Here is a 6,000-nt window from a genome sequence, read left to right as displayed (position 1 = left end):
GCTGACAGTCAAGCGGAGGGGGAACCGACGGTCAAGCGGAGGGGGAACCGACGGTCAAGGAGGAACCGGCTATTAAAACCAATGGACAAAAATGTCTACCCCCGTCAGGCGCTCGGCCCGGCGCTGGGTCACTCCGGGGGAGCCGCTGGGCCTGAATTAAGGCAGATGGGATGGACGGAAGGCTGGGGGGACGAGGCCGGGGACACCGACTTTTCATTACGGGTGCGGGGGCCGAAGGCCGACCCCGGGGCCTTGCCCCAGACCCGGGATGGGCAGGCTTGGGAGCAGGAGTCCGGCTCGTCCCCCTCGCCCCGGGTTTCCCCAGGGGCTCACGAGCCGCTCCGAGGCCAAGCAGGGGAGGGCCCGCAGGCAGGGGGATGGACTCCGTAACCTTGGAAGTCGCTCCCAACTGGCAGATTCTATTATGGAAATTCTGAGTGAGTTTCTTCTCCAGTGCGGCTTGCCAATCCCTGACAGTGCTGAAGAGGGTGGAGGAGGGAGAGAGAGGGAGGAAGGGAGGGAACGAAAAAGGGAGAGGAAAGGGGGGGAAGGGAAAAGGGGGGGAAAGAGGAAGGAGGGAGAGGGAGATTCCCCGTGGATTGTTTCATCGGCTTCGTCCCCTCCCCCAGGGGAGACGCAGGAGTCTCCAGCGCTTAGAACAGTGCCTGGCACAGAGTAAGCACGTAACAGATACCGTTAAACGATAAAAAAGGAGTCGGGAAGCCCAGAGCCATGTCCCTGCCTCCCCCAGCGCTGTCCCCACGGGACTCCCAGATCCCCAACGCCCCCCTGGTGGGAACCCAGACGGGAGCTGGAGGCTCCGGAAATGTCCGGCGCCCGGCGCCCCTGTGCCACCTGCTCCCGGAGCCCCGGACTGGCCACCATCTCCTCTCCCTCCAGCGCGGGGGGCCCGGGACCCCGGGCGGAGGTCAGGAGGTCAGGCGGCCTGGGAGAGCCGGGCGGCAAGAGCGATTCTGGAAAGAAAACATACGCGAGCAGGCGTGCACACACCCGCACGCCCGCCCGCCTTGGGAAAGGGATTGAAATCCGACGCTGCCGAAGCCCGCACTGCAGAGGCCTGCTGCAACGCAGCCAGAGGCGACTCCGTTGCCGGGGGACGACGGGTCGGGGGCTGGGGGACCGGTCCGGGCTCGGTCCGGCCACGGGGAGGGGACTCGAGGTGGGGGGGCCCGGTTACTTTCCGCCCGCCTGTCTCCTCTATTAGCCTCCGGCTCTCGGAGGGCAGGGAGCGGGGGTTTTGCTCCTGCCACCCTCTCCCCGGCGCTCAGTTAATACCACTCATCGACTGTTGGTTGGTTGAAGGGGAGCCGAGATGGCGGCTCCATTTTCCTCTCCCCGGAGGGGACCTGCCCCAGCCGGGATCCGGACTCCCCTGACCCCGGGTCCCTGGGAAGGAACCCAGCCGAGCAGGCAGGAGGGGGATCCCGGCCCAGGAGATGCCCCGGCAGCTCGGCAAAGAGGGTGGCCGGTTGTCCGTCCTTCTACCGGCCGGGCAGGCTCGTGGTCCGCCCCTCATCCAGTTCCACCTCGGAACCCCACCGTAAGCTCGTTATGGGCAGGGAATGTGTCTGTTTATTATTCTGTTGTACTGTCCCAAGTTCTTAGTACGGTGCTGTCCTCACAGTGAGCGCTCGATAAACCCGTCTGAATAAACAAATGAACCGGTGGTTTTTCGGACCCTCCAACGCAGCTCCGCCGCCGCGCCCGACTTCACGCTGACCCGGGGTGAGCGCACTGAAACGCTCCAGGATCACGCGACATTCACGGGCTTCTGGCCCAAGCCGACATCGCGGGATGCTCCGTGCCCCCCGTCCCGCGCCTAACGTCGCGCCCCTCTCCGTGTCCAGCGTGCGGGCTGGCCGTGCCCCTCCGCGGCCGCCCACGCGACCTGGCTCTGACTCTGGCCCGTCCGGGTAGGGGCCACTGGAAGCCCGACCGCTTCGGAAGGCCCGAAAGTGGCCAGCGAGCACTCTCCTTCCCTTCTTCTCCGTCGCCCCATCCTCTCCCCGGAGGGCACCTCGGTCGTGCCCCCAGACACGCGGCCTGGTGGTAGTGGGGGAACCGGGGTCTCCCCTCACCCCCCTCGAAGCTTCGCCCCCAATTCAACTGGCGTTTCCTTCTCTCTACCCTGGGAGGAGGGAGGGGAAGGTGGGCATCATTCTCCCCATTTTCCAGAGGAGAATCCGGAGGCCCGGCACGTCCCAGGACACACGGCAGGCCAAGGGCAGAGGGCAGGGACGGGAACCCCGACTCTCCGGCACCTAAAATCCCACTTCTTCCCGCCAACCTTCCCCGATCCATCCCTTTCGGCCTAAACCATAGACCCATCGCCCTCCCGGGGCACCGGCCTACGCCTGGCGCCGGTCCTCGGCCATCCCCATTGACCCAGTGGCGCATTTAGACAGCGATCCTACCATTGGCGCCGTCTCTGTTGCCATTCCAAGCGCTCAGTCCAGTGCTCGGCACATAGTAGGCGCTCAATAAATACGACTGAAGGCAAGCATTTATTTGGACGACCGCCTTTCTAAACGTTTTCGTGCCCCCGGTTGGAGAGGAGCTCCGGGGCCCGGGGTCCCTGCTGGATGTCAACTTCCAAGCGCTTAGCGCAGTGTGCCGGCCGACGGCGGGCGCTGGATAGACAGAGGGGAGGGGGCCAAAGGGGATCTTTTGGGAGGGGGGGGTCCCAGGAATCAAGGGGGGCTTGGGGACGGGATGCAAAGGGGGGGTGCACAGGGTTGGACCCCGGGGTGGGGGGGTGTTCCCTGCCACCACCAGGGGGGCGCCAGCGCGCGGGGGGGCAGGTGCACGCGCGCGCCCATTCATTCCTTCACTGGCATTTATTGAGCGCTTACTAGGTGCAGAGCACTGTCCTAAGCGCTTGGCACGGACAACTGGGCAGCGGGAAGGGCCAATGCCGGCCCAAGCACGGGCTGGCAGCCTAAACGGGAACAAGACAGAAGGAAATCAAAGCTCTATTCTCTAGGGAGCTCTAGTCTATAGGGGTGGGGAGGTAGAGCTAGCTAGACCTATAGAGGTGCGCGGACCTACCTGGTCCGGGGGGGGGGGTCGTCGCGGGGCCGGTCCCTGAAGCGGGCGCGAGGCGCGGGGCGCGCGGCGCTCCAGCTGCGCGCGCGCCCGGCGGGAGGGGGGCGTGGCGCGCGGGGGCGCGCGGCGGGCCGGCCGGGCGCTGCGGCGCGAGGGGCGGCGCGCGCGGCGCCGATCCGCCTCTCTGATTGGACCGGGCGCCGCGGGGCCGCCTCCCTGATTGGACCAGGCGGGGCGGGCCCGGCTCCCTGATTGGCGGGGAGGGCCCCGCCCCTCTTTGTGCCTCCCTCCTCTCCCCCTCCTCCTCCAGGCGGACTCCCGGCTTTCCCCTTCATTCCATCGCATTTATTAGTAGGGGCGAAGCACTGGGCTAAACGCTTGGAATGGGCAGTTCGGCAGCATTTAGAGACCCTCCCTGTGGGACCACCTAATTACCTTGTCTACCCCAGCGCTTAGAACAGTGCTCGGCACCTAGTAAGCGCTTAACAAATACCAACATTATTATTATTATTATTAACAGTGCTCTGCACCTAGTAAGCGCTTAATAAATACCCAGGGAAGCAGCGTGGCTCAGTGGAAAGAGCACGGGCTTTGGAGTCAGAGGTCATGAGTTCGAATCCCAGATCTGCCACCTGTCAGCTGGGGGACTGTGGGCCAGTCACTTCACTTCTCTGGGCCTCAGTTCCCTCATCTGTAAAATGGGGATGAAGACTGGGAGCCCCACGTGGGACAGCCTGATTCCCCTGTGTCTACCCCAGCGCTGAGAACCCCAGCGCTGAGAACAGTGCTAAGCGCTTAACAAATGCCAACATTATTATTATTATTACTATTATTAAATACCAACATTATTAATGACGAGAACCCAGTCTAACCCGGCGAAACCCCTGAAACCCCTGAAATCTGCCCCTGGGGGCTGCCAGAGGGGAGGCTGTCTACTATTATTATTATTTTCATTACTATTATTATCATAATTCATAATTATTAATTCGTTCAATCGCATTTATTAAGCACTTGCTATAATAATAATGATGTTGGTATTGGTGAAGCGTTTACTATGTGCAGAGCACTGTTCTAAGCGCTGGGGAAGATACAGGGTCATCAGGTTGTCCCGCATGAGGTTCACAGTTAATCCCCATTTTACAGATGAGGTAACTGAGGCATAGAGAAGCAGAGTGGCTTGCCCACGGTCACACAGCTGACAAGTGGCGGAGCCGGGATTAGAACCCACGTCCTCTGACTCCCAAGCCCGGGATCTGTCCACTAAGCCCCGCTGCGTCTCTGCAAACCATAAAAAACCGGCACTGTACTAAGCGTTGGGTGAGATACAAGATCATCGGGTTGGACAGTCCTTGTCCCACATGGGGCTCACAGTCTTCATCCCCATTTTATAGATGAGGTAACGGAGGCCCGGACAAGTGAAGTCACTTGACCAAGGTCACCCAGCAGACAAGTGGCAGAACAGGGATTGGAACCCAGGTCCTTCTGACTCCCAGGCCCGGGCTCTCTCCCGCTAAGCCACAAGTGCTTACTATGTGCCAGACGCTGTATTAAGCGCTGGGGGACATACAAGATAATCGGGTTGGACGCGGTCCCTGCCCCATGTAAGGTTCACAGTCTTAATCCCCATTTTACAAATGAGGGAACTGAGGTACAGAGAAGCGAAGTGACTTTCCCCAGGTCACGCAGCAGACAAGTGGTGGAGTCAGGATTAGAATCCAGGTCCTCTGACTCCCGTCACCATGCTCTTTCCACTGGGCCAGGCGGCTTCTTACCCATTCCTCCTGCCTCGAGGTCCTGCCAGGAGGCAGTAGGAGGAGCGTGGAAACGTCTGCCAGCTCCTGTGTCCCTTCCTCAAAAAAAAAATTCCTAATAATAATAATGGCATTTGTTAAGCGCTTACTAAGTGCAAAGCACTGTTCTAAGCGCTGGATAACAGCCCTCCTCTTCACTCCCTCAATCACCACCATCAACACCACGGTGGGCAGGATAAGACTGTAATAATAATAATTGTGGTATTCATTAAGCACTTTCTATGTGCCAGGCTGTACTGGGTGTAGGGCACTGTACTGGGTGCCTCTGGTAATGCAGAACTCTTTACTGAGAGGCCACTGTGTGGCTCAGGGGAAAGAGAATGGGTTGAAGAATCAGAGGTCATGGGTTCGAATTCCAGCTCTGCCGCTTGACTGTTGTGTGACCTTGGGCAAGTCACTTCACTTCCTCTGTGCCCCGGTTACCTCATCTGTAAAATGGGGATGGAGACTATGAGCCCTCTGCAGGACAGGGACTGTGTCCAACCCTATTTGCTTGTATAATAATGAACATGTTTGTTAAGCGCTTACGTTGTGCCAAGCACTGTTCTAAGCGCTGGGAAAGATACAAGGTTATCAAGTTGTCCCACTTGGGACTCACGGCATTTTAAAGATGAGGTAACTGAGGCACAGGGAAATCAAGTGACTTGCCCAGAGTCACACAGCTGACCAAAGGGAGGAGCGGAATTAGAACCCATGACCTCTGACTCCCAAGCCTGCGCTCTTTCCACTACGCCACACTGCTTGTATCCACCCCCTGCGCTTAGTAATAATAATGTTGGTATTTGTTAAGCGCTTACTATGTGCAGAGCACTGTTCTAAGCGCTGGGGTAGATACAGGGTCATCGGGTCGTCCCACGCGAGGCTCACAGTTAATCCCCATTTTAAAGATGAGGTAACTGAGGCACAGAGAAGTTAAGTGACTCGCCCACGGTCACACAGCTGACAAGTTGCAGAGCCGGGATTCCAACTCATGACCTCTGACTCCCAAGCCCGTGCTCTTTCCACTGAGCCAGGCTGCTTCAGTAGTAGTACAGTGCCTAGCACATAGTAAGCGCTTAACAAGTAATAATTCCTTAATCATTTCTAGCTCAAGGAGGCAAGGGGCTTTGAGATCATGGCCCGC

This window comes from Ornithorhynchus anatinus, chromosome 17, assembly GCF_004115215.2.
Source record: "Ornithorhynchus anatinus isolate Pmale09 chromosome 17, mOrnAna1.pri.v4, whole genome shotgun sequence".
NCBI lineage: Eukaryota > Metazoa > Chordata > Mammalia > Monotremata > Ornithorhynchidae > Ornithorhynchus > Ornithorhynchus anatinus.
Note: the sequence above shows the minus strand (reverse complement) of the source record.